The sequence below is a fragment of the Aplidium turbinatum genome, chromosome 2 (assembly GCF_918807975.1).
Source record: "Aplidium turbinatum chromosome 2, kaAplTurb1.1, whole genome shotgun sequence".
Taxonomy (NCBI): domain Eukaryota; kingdom Metazoa; phylum Chordata; class Ascidiacea; order Aplousobranchia; family Polyclinidae; genus Aplidium; species Aplidium turbinatum.
The window spans coordinates 7241136-7257096 of NC_137473.1; positions in this window are offsets into that span (position 1 = coordinate 7241136).

Sequence of the window (15961 nt, forward strand, 5' to 3'; positions counted from 1 at the left end):
CTCCGCAGACACATATCGGCGTATTGTGCAACCCCCACCTAAACAGATTAGCTCCAGTGCAGCCAACGTCACATCTGATCCTGTTCAATGTGACCCATGCCTTTCTTGAGAGGTATGCTCCAGGAGGGATGGAGAGTGCTGGTATAACTGAAAACTGGGGAAGGATATGTGGCAGCTCGTTCCATTCCTGGGACCATGTCTCCATGCAGCTGAAGTTCTTATCCACAAGCTGTGTAGCATATCGATGAAATGGGCGCCTTGATGACAGACGTTGAGGTCTGACTGGTCCATATCTTCGGGAGTGACTGTGGAGAAGGTGTTGAGGATCGAGTCTTGCATGCAAAGCCAGTTTGTGAGAGGCTTCTTCCCTACGGACATGAGCAGGAGCAATGCCAGCCAAAGTTGGTAGATAAGCAGTAGGTGTGGGGCGGAGACAGCCAGTGATGATGCGCAAGGTGTCATTAATGCATACATCCATCTTTTTTGTGTTTCTGCTACGGTTCCACACAGCTGTGGCATATTCGGTTGAGCTGTAGACCAAGGCTAGTGCACTTGTACCCAAGGTTGATGCTCGGGCTCCCTATCCTGTTCCTGCAAGGCTTCTCAAGAGGTTATTTCTCGAGGTAACCTTGGCACGGAGTGACTCCATGTGGGGTCTGTAGGCCAACTGCCGGTCAAGTTTTACTCCAAGTTACGTTGGGTTTGCAGTATAATATGGTAAAGGATTTCCTTTTAGCGAGACAGACATTTGACGCTGGGATTCCCGATTATTTAAATGCCTGCTATAAACAAGACACAGACAACCAGTTGTAGAGTGGTGTACTGTAGCTCGTCTTGCTCAGAGGGTAAGTAAAAGTGCTGGATTCGTTGGAGAGTCAAACCGGCTTGGCTTCAGTGCCTCTTCTTGGTGCTTAAAAATAGCCTACGCTCATTTTTTTGCACATGTCGGATGTCTCTTCTTGTTCTTCTTTAAGTATTCGTTTGACAACATTTTATAACACAGCCTACGTAGCGGCTTCCCTGCAACCAGGGTCGCAGATAAAAATTAACTTCAAATTAAAAAAATAGTTCAGAAATCTTAAATTGTCAACTTAGAGAATAATCTACGTTTAACGTGATTTGTTGAAGGAAGTGACTTGAATGCCGGTAAAACTGTTGGCCATAATTGATTGATAGAAGAGAAGCCAAATAAAAGTGTAAGATGCAATAATACTGTCGATGTTGGGATTAAAACAACTCAATAGAAGAAAAAAAAGGTTCTTTATAAATTAATTTACAACAGTCCTATTTTGGCAGATTTAGATCGTCTCTGCACGACCCATTTTCTGACCCTTCGCGACCCATGTTTGGGTCGCGACCCATACTTTGGGAACCACTGGTGTAGCCGATATTATGCCAGTCAATAGATTTTTCAAAATTCGCCAAAACATTCATATTGTGTCTGCAAAGGAACCTCCGAATAACAATACAAACAAGTTCTGGAAAGTGGCACCAGTCATCCATGCTGTTCGCAACGCTTGCCTTCAAGTTCCCAGAGAGAAATTTTGCTCAGTAGGTGACCAGATGATCCCTTTTACAGGGCGGATACCCGCAAAACAAGTGATTAAATCAAAACCTACCCCCGTTGGTGTTAAAAACTGGGTCATTTAATGAAAATCAGGCCGTGTTCTTGATTTTGAACTGTACCAGGGAGCTGGAACTGGCATTTCTCCAGAGTGCAAAAGTATGGGCTTGGGTGCTGCAGTCGTTTTAAGGCTAGCAGATTCTATACCAAGAAACAAAAACTACAAACTAATCTTTGACAATTATTTCACCGGTATTCCTCTGCTTAGAGAATTGAAGAATAAAGGTAGGCTATATTCTCTCTTGGCACAATGAGAAACAATCGCATGTAGGCAGGCCCGGATTAAGGTCAAATGGGGCCCCTGTGCTAATGAATTTTATGGGGGCCCTTACCAGCTTACGTGGAGCGTAATGGAAGTAAGCTGGTTTCGCTTGCAGAGGAAACCGAGCCTTGCTTGGGTAAGTTAGATAACTTTGAAATAGCACGTGATCGATGATTAAATAAGCATGTGCAAATTAAGTCAACAATGATTACGTTATAGGCTAATGGATGCAAAATCACACACATTAAATCAACGAAACAGTGCAAGGGAAAACATTGTAGCAAGGGACCACTGTTAGTACTGCACACTACACTGCAAATTGCAATGAAAAGTTATTCTGAATTTCTATTCTAAACTGCTCTTTCCTTCACTACTAACCAGAGATGTACGTATACGCCGCAAATTCTACGCCGTAGACTTTTTGTTTGCGCTAACGCTTGCGGCCACATTTTTTTGGATAGTTGTCGCTTGAGGCTACGCCGTAAAGTTTTCGCAATTTTTTGCACATAGCGTCATCGCATACTTTTTAATGACTTAGCTGCTGTTTGCATTTTTTTTACCAAACTTTCCAAATTTTGAATAAGTTGAAAGAATGTTTTCAATGGGCAAAGACATAGCCTATTGAAACCAAAACGCAGCAAAATGTCAGATGAACACTTTCAGATGCTTGTGTTTCTTCGTGGAAATTCAAAATAAAACTTGTTTGTTTCGAGTGGTTTATACCGTGTGAATGTTTGGCACCTAGCAAACAAAATGAGTTTACGCTAGTGTATGCGCTGACGCCGCCAACTTTTTTTACAAGTTGCGTTGACGCATACGGCGTATAGTTTTTCGAACGTTTGCGTTTACGCTGACGGCGTCAATAGTTTTTGTATGCGCGTACATCACTGCTACTAACTACCAATAGAATTTAGAAAACTAACATGAAATTCAGTCGAACGACTTTTTTCTGGCTTTCTTTGCTGCAAAGTCTGTATGGATAGCATCAAAATTGAGAAGTCGCAGTCTATCACACTCTATGCTGAGAAGGCTCAAATTAGCCAACCGCTCTTGTGTCATTGTAGACCAAAGTACGTTTTTGATTCTTTTCAGCTTAGAGAATGATCTTTCTCCAGAACAGTTAGTGACCATCATACAAACAAACAATCTAAGAATTGTTTCTACATTAGGGAAAGCAGCTTCAATTTTGTCATTCTTTATTATCTGGTACATGTTTTCATGACTAAAACTTGCTTTATTTCCATAAGTCTTTTTAAGATACAGGTAGAATTTCAAAAGTTCAGCAACAAGACAGAGATGAACATCAGTAGGAAATTCTTTCTCTAAATTCATGACACTCTGTAAAATCTGTTCCTTTGATGCATGAAGATCAATTAAAAACGAGAAATTCTTAGCAACTCTATCAACCATATTTTTATTTCACGTGAATGGGGAGATATATTGATAAATGTGTTACTTTTTTTAGACAGAGGGGGACCCATTTTTCTTAATTTTTTTTTCAGGAAAATTTTTTTATTTTATTTATTTCATTTTTAGGAAAAGTGGGGCTCTCTGTCTGCGGGGCCCCTGTGCTTTAGCACACCCTAGCACAATGGTTAATCCAGGCCTGCATGTAGGGGAGTACCTACATAGTACAACTGCCCACTACTCTCTGAAAAGCAAATGAAGGCTTGTTCCCGTGGTGAAATTGACTCCAAAATTTCTGCTGAAGGGGACATTTGTGTCAGTCGTTGGCTTAACAATGGGATTGTTACACTTACCTCAACTTATGCCGGCGTTGAGCCCATTGATCAAGTAGGCTACAACGTTGGAGTGAGTCTAACAAAGAGCACATCATGGTCGACCGCCCCCATTCTATTGCTGTCTACAATACATTCATGGGTGGAGTGGACAAAATTGACTTTCTGATATCTCTGTACAGAATTAGTGTGAAAACCAAAAAATGGCCTGTTCGCTTTTTCTTTCATTTTCTTGACCTGGCAGTTGCCAATTCATGGCTGGAGTATCGCGATTTCGAGCGGGAACATGGCACTCCCAAATCAAATATTCTTGATTTACTTGATTTTCGCGATGAAGTCGGTCAAGCTTTGACAACCGCGACGGTGCAAACAAGGCCTGTGGGTAGGCCTAGATCCCTGACCGACAATGACGGAACCCTTGCACCCCAGCCTAAAAGAGCTAAAATAACAGCCATGCAGTGTTATACATTGTAAGTGTAATAAGTACGTGTTTGACGGCGTCAACTTTTTGTTGACGCTGAGGCTAGCGCCGTTAGTTTATTTTTTAGTTGACGGAAGTGATAGCGCCGTCAACTATTTTGCCGATTTTAAGCGTCAAGCGTTATGCGTCATTTTTTGTTTTCATGGAAAATCTCGTTTTACAATGAGAGTTTCACGATGTATTCAGGCCAACGCGACTCATCCGAATTACCGGCTTTCGCGTTGGTTGGAATGGCTACCTGGAATACAAGCGGAAGAAGTTCGCCAAATGGTGATCACTGATCACTCATATCGTGAGCAGTATCGAGAACGAGGGATCAGAGAGAGAAAGAGGAAAATCAATCAATGGTCATTGCGGAGGTTGAAGATACATTATTTTAAGAGCTCTATACCCTTGAAAACAGCAATGTTGGTGCAGTGGACCTCGTTAAAAGATTTATATGTTATGCTAAACCATCACAGCACGCTTGGAACAGTGATCCCTTTCCGAGTAAACGTTTTCAAGACTTGTAAGAGTTGACGCAGTAGGCTACTTTACGCCGTAAAGTTTTTAGGCAATTCGCGCTGACGCCATCAATTTATTTCATTGACGCGTAGGCTACAACACTGCAGCCATGCCAGTGCAAGATGTGAGGTAGCCTACGATTGTTTTGACCATTGGGCTGAGTTTATTGATGGACTTGGACAGACCTGCAGACTGGAATCTTGCGGCAGTCGAAGCAGAGTCCGATGTATCAAGTGCAAAGTTCATCTATGCTTGAACAAGCACAAAAATTGCTTCAAAAAATTTCACAAGAAGTAACAGACTAAAATGATTTCCTGCAATTTCAAACGAACAAGAGACTAATTTGAAACTGTTGAAATGTAAACTGTTTTGATTCAAACTCTTTCAATGAAAACAGTTGATTTTGTTATGTTTGCATAAATAAATAGGCTATATCTACATTTTGGCTAGTTGAGTCACAGACAGTAGCCTACATTGTGCAATTAAGACAGTCACAATGCGTATTGTACGCCCCGACTAATTTGCATATTATAAAAGAAAAAGTAAAAATCAAATATTTTCCGAAGTTATAGTGGCCTAAAAGATCTCTCGGGCAGAAATTATTTTTTTTTTAATAATGACTTACTGTATCGTGACCGAAGGGGATAAGAACGAACAATTTTAACAAAAAACTTTTTTCCTTAACAGTTGTAGTGAAGCTGTTATTTCCGCAGCACGTGGCGGGCCGGATGAAATCAGTTCGCGGGCCGTAGTTTGGTGACCTCTAAACTAAACTAAACGCACTGCAAAATGAATGGAAGCATCTGCAGAACAATTTCATTGAAGACAATATCACTATGACGTCACCATCTTCCCTTAGTTTTTACAATCCCATTGTACTTTGTTTTGGCCTCCATCATCAGATTAAATAGAATAATAAATCTTCTGAACGAATGAACAGTTCTGATGTGTGATCGAAAAAGGACAGTTCTCTAAACAATTTAGTCAAAGTAGGCCTCAACTGGTAAGATATTTAGTTCATCTAGCAATTCCTACTTCTTATGTAGTCTGCGTAGTGCGTATGTTCCCATAATTTCACTTTTGAGCAAGGTGAGGCCCAGCGTCTTACGTGTGCTCTAATGTTTCTGAGAAAGCATAGCAAAGACGAAGCCAGGAAAATGTGGGAGTGACAAAGCGGAAACGTTTGTTACAAGCTTGATTGTATACAGAAGTATAGTCAGTAGGGCTAGCCTTATTGGTCAACTAACAAAGCATTTACGCAATCTAAGTAGGCTACAAAATGCATTTGAACAACTGTAATTTTTAAGGTTTTTAATTAATACGGTAGCCTATCAATGCTGAAACTTGTAGGCTACCGCAAGCAATGCCATCAGCTAGCCTACCCTGGGTGTAGACAGTTAGTCCCTATAGGCTGCTGAGCTATAGCAAGGACTTAAAAGTTTTTGACCAATGTTTTGTTGGATAACTGTTGATGACAATCGACTAAGCTACCACCTGTAGTCGTTTAAGTCAACTATTCCGCAGGCCCGTAGCCAGGGGGGTTCCCGGGAACCCCCCCTTGAGCCGAAAAGGTCCACATTTTGGAGAAGGTGTAGTGTACATACGATCACAGGATCAGCTACCTATGATCAGCTGAAACCTTCCAGATAGTTCTGAATAAACATGTTAATATATTGTTGCTTGTTTAGAACAGGGGTCCGCAAATACTTGTTGGTGCGACCCAGGGGCGCCGGAACGATTTTTGACTGGGGGGGCAAGATTACAAAAAAAGGGCACTTTTGTTTACTAAAAGGCCAATTTTTTTCAAGTTTTAAGATAAGACATAGCGATAATGCTAATCTATCAGCTCACTATGTAGGCTATTGAGTAATGATAACCTACAAATGTCCGGTATACAAAGAAGGGCATCATGCTATGTTATAAATGATGTAACCTACTGTTAAGCCTTAAAGCAGCCTATGGCCACGAATGCTAAGTAGCCTAGTGCTTGAATGACCGCCGGTGCTACCTCCTCAATCGGCCAAGTTTGGCGCCAGTCTCTTCTAGCCAATTATTTAATTTCGCAATAGAATGATCGTGGATTAACTGTCGAAAATATGTAGTATCAATTTATCAAAGAGTGACGCAAAATTAAGGTCAGCGCGTCATAATCGCCACTGTTGCATTGTGCGGGAATATTTGTTATTGATGGAATATATCCATCTGCGATCACCAGCGCTGTAAGTCTTGTTTGTAATTCCCTACGTTTATTTTAACAAAGTCTTAATCCGAAATGCTAGTTTACATCGGCTGGCAATATTGTCGTTTTTATGTCGATTCGATGTTGTCGGACATTGAATAGTTGTTAAAAAGAAGAACTAGGTTAGTTGACATCCGAGAGGAAAAATTTTTTGATCATAAGTTATTTTGCAAAAATTATGCTTCTTTTAGTAATGTCATTCACACCATTGAAATACTTATTTTATTACCTTGCCGTCATCGTCAACACATGTCGAACGTTGTTTTTCGTTGTTAAAAAGAATTCTAGGGGATTGGCGAACTTCTTTAAAATCAGCCACATTGGAGACACTCGTGCGAGTGTCGTTAGATGGTCCCGCAGTACTGGATTACAATCCCGATAAAGCAGTTCAACAGGCCCAGACTTCAACAACGCTAAATGATCATTTCCGTGCATTGTTGCAAGTTTAATTTTATTTACTTGTGCTATCGTTATTTTTATTTTGTATTTTGGCCTCCAAGCACGCAGATTTGGCCGCCGAGAAGGAGCTCCCGGTAGGCCACGATGGCTGCCGGAAAAAAAACGAGTTTTAAGGCCAGTACTGTGTTGCAGTTGCAAAATTTTGTGCCGTAAATATTATTTTGAGGCAAAAATGAAAGATTATAAATAGGCTAAAAGCGAATAGCAGAAATTGTTATATTGCAAATTGTGCAGTAGCTTATATGACTTTAAAAGGGCACCTTTGCTCCCCCTGCCCCTCCATCTGCAGAAAAGTTGAGGGCAGGGGGAGCATCTGCCCCCCCTGCCCCCCCCCCCGCTTCCGGCGCCCCTGGTGCGACCCAAAAGACAATCGTTCGAAATCTTCGCGGCCCAAAGGTTTCAGATGCATATAATTTTTGCGCAAAATCTTTTGCAATATAATATCAATTTCAATACGGTCGTCCCCGGTTATTAAGCCCACATCGGGACAGGACAATTTTGGGCTTGTTGAGCGGGGGGGATTTTCTACCACTCCTATACTTTCAATAATTCAGGAATGGACCAAATTGGGCTTAATAAGCGAGTGGACCTCCTAACTGTGGTCGTCATCATGTAAGCCTCTGGGACCGAGGATCTACCTTTTTACCACCCCAGATTCACGATGTTTCAGGACTACACTGGAAGGCTGCTAGAGAGCAGCCAGTCTTTGGTTTCATCATTCAAGACGCGCAGACCTTCCACTCCGTTCTACAGTCATTGACAGAGATGTACGTATGCGCCGCAAATTCTACGCCGCATACATGCGGCGTAGACTTTTTGTTTGCGCTAACGCTTGCGGCCACATTTTTTTGGATAGTTTGCGCTTGAGGATGCGCCGTAAAGTTTTCGCGGTTTTTTAGCGCATAGCGTCAACGCATACTTTTTAATGTCTTAGTTGTTGTTTGCAATTTTTTTTTGTCAAACTGCAAAATGTTAACGTCTTGCAATTGCCCATTGTTCTAGTGTTGTGTCACAGTGTCATCTATTGTTCAGTCAGCTGGAGTTTGTTTGTATATCGCACTACTGCCTTTGACGCTAGAGTCCCACGTGGAGACTGAAGTCTTGCAGAAAAAAAGAAAGAATTAGTTAAAACAACTTAGGCCTACTGAGAAATTACCGGTCAAAACAGGAATGTAATGTAAGCAAGCAAGTAGGTAGGTTGGTAATGCCGCTCCATGTAAAATGTAAACAATGACTTGGCTTCGTAGTGTGAAGTTTTTTTAGGCAAGCAGTGTTGAAGGCGTTTGTAAGCAATTGTGAGCACTTTAATTTATATTAGTTAAGTCTTGCATTTTGGGGCAAATCAGAAACTTCTCAGGCAATGAGCAGTGCAGCCTATGTATCTAAACAAACTCAAATATTTGGTCTCCGACCGTGATTGCTTGCATGATGTTGTACTCTGTATGTTATATGTAGTACATTACTTTGCCGATTATTCTTGTTGTAGGCTAGGCTATGTAGCGTAGACTGCGTAGTAATGTGTAGGCCTACATACAGTAGGCTATCAAGCTAAGGTAATTTTTACTTGACAATTTATACATTCTGTTGCGTAAGTATGTAATTATATATGTTTTGTAACTTGATGAGCAGTTTAGCAAAACATGCATCCAGGGGCCAATTGTGAGAGGCTTTTGAGTAGCCTACTGCTAATAATACTAGTAATGCTAACTATCTCTGAATGCTAATAACAAAGAGTTGTGCAGTTCAGAATCTAAACTTGCTTGTGTCTGGCAGTTTTGTCTTCCATTAACCCACTTTTTAAAAATCTTATCAGAAAAAAGCATAGAGCTTACTGAGAGAATTATGGGCATTAAAAGCAATATTAGTCTTATTCAAACGGAATTATTTTAAAAAGAGTGTTTTTTATAATGGATTTTTAGGGAGCGACAGTTAGTATATTACTAGGAGCGACAGTTAGTATAATACTAGAATTTTCTTGATGGGCATATGCTACAGTTTCTTACACTACACTATTGTATTCAGGGAATAACTTACGGTAATACTAATCTCCAAGTGAAATGGAGCATGATAATACAAATCCATGGCCCTACATGGAAAAGTATTTTAAGCTCTTCTTCGAAAGGCAAAAACTTATATTTTCAATGCCAGATGTGCCTTCCGGCCAAAAAGATAATTTCTTGTAACGAGAAATCGCGAAGTGGCTTGAAAAGTGTGTTGTTTCGAGTGGTTTATACCGTGTGAATGTTTGGCACCTAGCAAACAAAATGAGTATGCGCTAGAGTATGCGCTAACGCTGACGCCGCCAACTTTTTTTACAAGTTGCGTTGACGCATGCGGCGTATAGTTTTTCGAACGTTTGCGTTTGCGCTGACGGCGTCAATATTTTTTGTATGCGCGTACATCACTGGTCATTGATGATGTGGTCTGCGGTCTGTTCCTCGGCACCACATTCACAGGAGGAGGAAGAGGCCATTCACCATTGGTGCATGGTTGAGCAGAAAAACCCGACGCCCGTACAAAGACTGTTGAGGCGCACCCATGCCTGTCTTTGTAGTGTCAGGCCTATGGAGCATGTGTCGGCGTAGGAAATGAACGAATGGAGTCTGGTAATAGGCTACTTGACTTCCGTTCAGAATTCAATAGATGGTCTGCCTAAGTAGCCGCAGAGATGTTTTGTTCATCAGCTTCGTTAATCAGAAGTTGAGCGGCTGGCACGAATGGGTGTCTTGATTTCAGTCGCCGGAGGTGCTCGTTTGGGAGAGCAGAGATCTTGTGGTGGAGAAGGTGGTTAGGCTTCGGTGCCCGTCGACTGAGAGACAGAGTCGCTTCTTCACGACGAAGCTCAGCAGGTTGGATGCCAGCTAGAATGGGGAGATTGTCCAATGGCGTGGGACGCAGGAATCCGGTCATTGTGCGCAAGGCGCTGTTTATGGCTGTGGCGATGTTTATGGCAGTGAGCACTGCGGCACCAAACAGGTGCACAGTAGCCTACTCTGCTGAAGAGTAGACAAGGAAAAGGGCTGAAAAGTGTCAGCCCTCGCCCCCCAGCTGGAGCCTGCCAGGCGCTTGAGTAGCTCAGTGCGGGATGTCAGTTTCTTGCGCAGTGACACTAAATGGTGGTCGTATGTGAGCGATCTGTCTAGTGTCACCCTAAGATATTTTGGTTCAGGGCAGAAGGACAGAGGTTTTCCATTGTTCTGAGCATGTAGCTCACGATCAGCTTCCCGATGTTTTAGGTGGAAAGACGAAACTCAGTGCGTCAAAGAGTATATGATTGTATTTATTTTTGACATACAAGTTATATTTATAGTAAGGTTAAACCCTTTTGCGACCCACCGTGGATAATCTCGCGATCCAAATGTGGGTTGCGACCCACTATTTGCGGTTCCCTGGTTTAGAAGCTCGCATATCGTAGACAATTTAGGCTAAAAGCGAATAGCAGAAATTGTTATATTGCAAAATGTGCAGTAGTTTACATGGCCTTAAAAGGGCACCCGTCCCCTCTGCCCCCGCTTCCGGCGTCCCTGTAGATGTGCTATTGTTAATGTGAAAATTGTTCGTAGTCTATTTATTTTGTTTTTGTAATGTTGACAATTTGAAGTTTGTTTTGTTTGTTGGTTTATATATTATGTACTGCCACTTCTTATGTTTTGATTGCTTGCTTGGGGACAGGCAAAGAAGGAAGTGTTATCAAAAGGTCCATATTTTTGGATTTGGGAACCCCCCCTTGAAAATGTCTGGCTACGGGCCTGATTCCAGCCAATGGATCTTTTATTCTGTATCGCTGCGTGTGTTCATAATCCTATAAAATAATCTTATCAATTCTTCAGAATCCTGGGTTAACTTTGAACGAACATGAACAGTAGCTAGTGTATAAAACTGAGAAGAATAATGCCTTGCATTGCCAAGAAAAAATAAATAGATTTTAGTTTTTATAAAAATTACAGCTGTTGTATGGCAAGGTAGGTGACCTAGATGTTTTTTTTATTTGTTTTCAGTGTTGCCAGGTGTTTTTAAAATAATCAGCACAATTGCCATAAAGAACGGCCCTATTCGTTTCAACTTAAAAAATATCTCAATAGCCGGGGGGAAATGCGAAACTGGCGATCATACGTAGGCTACTACGTTTTATGAAACTTTTTGAGGCAAGTTATCCATGTTTCCAGACCCTACTAAAACAAACTTTATCACTGACAGGGATGGAGGAACCATTTTAAAGTAGGTTGGGCCATGGCTACCTAAAGATACGACCTGATTTGTCACATTCTGCAGAAATTTCCAAATTTTCCTAACTTTGGGCAAATGTTTAAATAATTTTTTCTAAAAATTATATTTTTACACTTTCTTTACTGTTTTCCCCAGATGACACAATGGGTTTTAACATCCTCAGATGATGAAAAACAAAGAAAATTTGATTTCGAAGATTTTAATCAGACTGTTAATTTTTCGATAACAGTCTAATTTGGCGCTTTTCAAGTTACTTTTTCTCATTTGCTATTGCTTCCCTAAGCCAACAACAAGCTTTTATATCATTATAGTTACTGTAGGAGATAGCAGAAAGTAAAAAATCTCAGAAAATGTCAGTCAAACACAACCAGTAGCTGTAATCAAAATGTGACAAATCAGGCCGCATCTCCAGGTGGCCATGGTTGGGCACAGAGACGCAGCAGTTAAAGTCAATCCAACTTCTGAGGGGCTTCGCCCCCTAGACCCCCAATAATATTGTTGCATTCCTAATACTTAAAATCGTTTATACATTGTGTTTTCATGATTGCCTTTTTCCATTTTTGGCCCGATTTGGCCAAATTTTTTTACAAAATTGCTCCATAGAGCTGTACAAAATCTGGCCAAATAAAAAGGCAACAATACACCCACAGTTATAATACCACACCGGAGTAATAATCTGCAACATTATACAGTGGGCTACGTGCATGTAATGATATCATTGTTTTAACCATAGAGACCATAAAGAATAGCCTAATTATATTCATTTATAGATTCCACCAATCTCCACCAATCACACGCAACCACACTCACACGTGCTGCCCATCAATAGTGGGCTCAACAGAAAAGTTTAAAGATTGGATATCATCATTGAGCTATCAAAGATATAATCAAACTAGTGTGTATCAAATGAGTGAAGACCTTTTTTTGGAACTCCCTCTCTGATTTACCGTTTTCGCTTCCTTTTCAAAGAAATTTGGCTTTCAAAAGTGGGTGGGCCAGGCCTACCCAGAAAATAAAGTAGGTGGGCCCAGGCCCACGTGGTTCCTCCATGCCTGATCACTGATAACTCACTTCGTAAATTTCCCAACTGTAGATTCATTTTACCACCAATATTGCATCGCAATTCGGTTAAAACTGTATTTTTTCTTATTCCAAGATGACGCCTAAAACACCGCTTATCTCATTTCGAAGCTGCTGACCTGCTGTTATTACACTTTTAGGCTACTGAGTGGTCTTTAAGAAAAATTGTGAAAGTATTCCAATTCTAATAAACAAATAAAGAGCCCAAAATGTAGATAGGCTACTAAACTTTAGTTCAGCAAACAAACGTTTCAAAAACTGTCTTCGTCTTCAATGCTATAAATGTAATATTTACGGTTTTTATTTTACATTTATTGCACTGAAGATGAAGATAGCATAGTTTTTTAAAAAACGTTTGTTTGCTGAGCATGAGTGTACGGTAGTATTACATTTTAGGTTCTTTATTTTTCTGATTAGAGTAGCCAATCGTTGCAACCATTTTTCTCTTAACTTTTCTTATTCATATATCATTTTCCGCTTCTTCTTTTCGAAGCGTCAAACTTTCGCTAATTTCAAAATTTTGTTTCCATTTTTAGTTTTTCCCACATTTGAGACAAATTTTCCATCTGTCAACACTGTAGCTTCTTCGGCGTTCAAAAGATGCACGATTTTACATCATTACCACTAGTTTGAGACAAAATTATCAGTGCCGCTAGTAAAAATTATCAGTACCAAATTATCAGTAAATAAGTATAAAAATTATCAGCACAAAATTATCAGTAGGCTACCGCTATTTGAGAAAAAATTCTTCATCTGTCAACATTGTTCTTCGGCGTTCAAAAAATGCACGACTTTACATTAGTAGGTGTAAATTTTCAACCAGTTGCAGACATAAAGACTAACCCTATTCTTGCTTTTTAAAAGTGTAGCTAAAGTTTTTAAAATCGCACAAGGAACATTGTTTTTCATCTAAAAGTCTTGCAACCGTAAATTCGCAAGCCTTTCCTACGGTAGACACTTTAACGTAGGGCAGTTTGCCTTGCAAATCAGCTGATTGTAGTCATATATTCGTTCTTGAAACATTTTTGATCGAAATTAACTTAAGTAAGCGTATGGGCCTCAGCAATGTTGCCTAGTAGTTAGGGCAAAAGATGATGATGATGGTTTCGATAACATGGGTTCGAACCCACCCCCTGCCGTTTTTTGTTTTATTCTGTAACTGAACTGAGCACAAGAAGGACCTTTGTGATTGCATTCAGATGAGTTCATAAAGAAAATAGTACTATAGGCTACTGTTATTAACCGGTGCGCCGCAGCGCAATTGAGTAGGTGACTCATGCGGAAAACTGTTCTGCGTTAAAGAGTCTACCCTTCCCTACACAGAGATGAAACTAGCTTACTGGTTAAATTACATAATCAATTTTAAAAAATCTTAGTGTTGTGTTGGGAAATAAAAGTCGAGTTGCTTTTGCTAAGCAACCCAACATCGGGACCTCCTACTCTCGCATGTAAGGCAACGTAGACCACAGGGTGTGAGGACCAATCACCCACCGCGCATTTACAAAGGCATTTTACCAACTTGATAATTTCGAGACATTTTGAAAATCGAAAAATGCCCTCCCGAGTACCACAGTTTGATATTTGTTCAAAACTCGCCAGAATAGGTCTTTCAAACGTTTTTAGTTCCACTGTGTTTGGAAACGTTGTTTACGGCGATGTCGTTAACGATGTCAAGCAGGGGTAGCTAAGTATTCGAGTCTGATTATGCAACAGACAAGTTTACTTACAACTTCCTTGACCATTCATTAACAACGATAGTGTAAATGATTTTAACACAACAAGCACAACAGTTCAAACGAATTTCTCAATTCTTGACATGGAAGTTATCGATTGTACTGCCTTCCTGCGTCAGCTCAAGGTCAGCATTGTTACCTTTTCACTTCTTACATAAAAGAAACGTATTTTTCTTGTTTATTTGTCGGTGAAGAATTGACATTTTTAATAGGCATGTGTGGCTTGTCAACCAAGAAACACGTCAATTGGTTGGCAGAGGTCGCGGATAGCAACTGAATCTTTTCATAAATTATTCATTTATTCGTTAAAATGTGAGACTTCAGACGTTCAATATTTTCAAAAGTTTAAAAATTTTTATCATTTGTAAATTTTAAGCAGAAAGCATTTCATTTATTGTGAAATTTGTCAAGTTTGATTTACAGAAAAAGTCAAAAGAATATCAATTTGAGTGCAGTTCCGGTAGCTTTATGTCAGAAGAGTACGCACGTAATATAGTAGTCTTCAGTCGACTTCAAAGTCTTCAGTTGATGAAGTAACAGAAAATATAGAGTTAATATCGGAATGTTGTGTATTTTGGGTCGATTTAGATTTCACTTAATCGTAAAAAGTTAAAAATAGATGGTAGCCTAAGCTAAACAAATGTTAGAAGTTTGTTTTTTAAATAAAAGTTTGGCATGTACGTATTGAATATTACATGACTAAATTTTTCTTGCTTTTCACATGAAGCCAAACACCTTTTGAAAAACCAAGCAAGGGCGTAGACGCAGCAAGGCGTTCTCGACGTCTCCCCTCAAGGATGTAGTAGATATTAGAAAAGTTTCTTGCCTGCAGTTGTTTTAAGGAGGGATTTTCTAGCTGGTTTTTCCTCAGCGCAATATCTCTTCCCAACCAACAAATCTTTTTTTTACATTGGCTAAAGTTTTTAGACATTGAATCAATGTACTGTACTGACTGGTTTGGACGTGCTGACTACGTCAGATGAGGGTCTTTCAGGCTTCTGTTCTTGCTCTTTTCAAAAAACACCATTTTGTGGCTTCCTGACGATGATGGAAGTGTGCAGGCCAATATTGGGCAGAATTCAAGAATAGAAGTTTCCAGGCCAGCGGTATTCTCTCCCTCTATACTTTATATTTACTCTTGTACTTATTTTTTTTTCTGCCATAAAGCTCTAGTCTAGTTATTTGCTTGCAAGTGGGTAAATTTTAGGCCAAAATAAAAATTGTACTTTGTTTTGTTTGTTTATTTTTTATTGTTTATTTTTGTAAATTTATTTTCAGCTTTACACTTTCTTATAGCAATCTTGTTTCAATTGATGGTGAAATCTCATAATTAAAATCTTGTTCTAAGCTTCAAAATTAATGAAATTTAGTAGACTACAGAACAAATTTGACAACTGCAATATACCGACAGCTCAACTCTTGAGTTGTGCGCTTGAGTAACGCACTTTCAAGGATAGATTTTAATTTAGAAAAACTCAGTGGATAGAATGTGATTTACGGACAGCAACACTTCAGAAGAAGCGGCACCATGTCGATCTCTGTGGCCGGCCTGCGTCAATAGTTCAAAGTTTATTCAAGTATGTGAGACTGCCAGGATTATTCTTCCAAAGAGG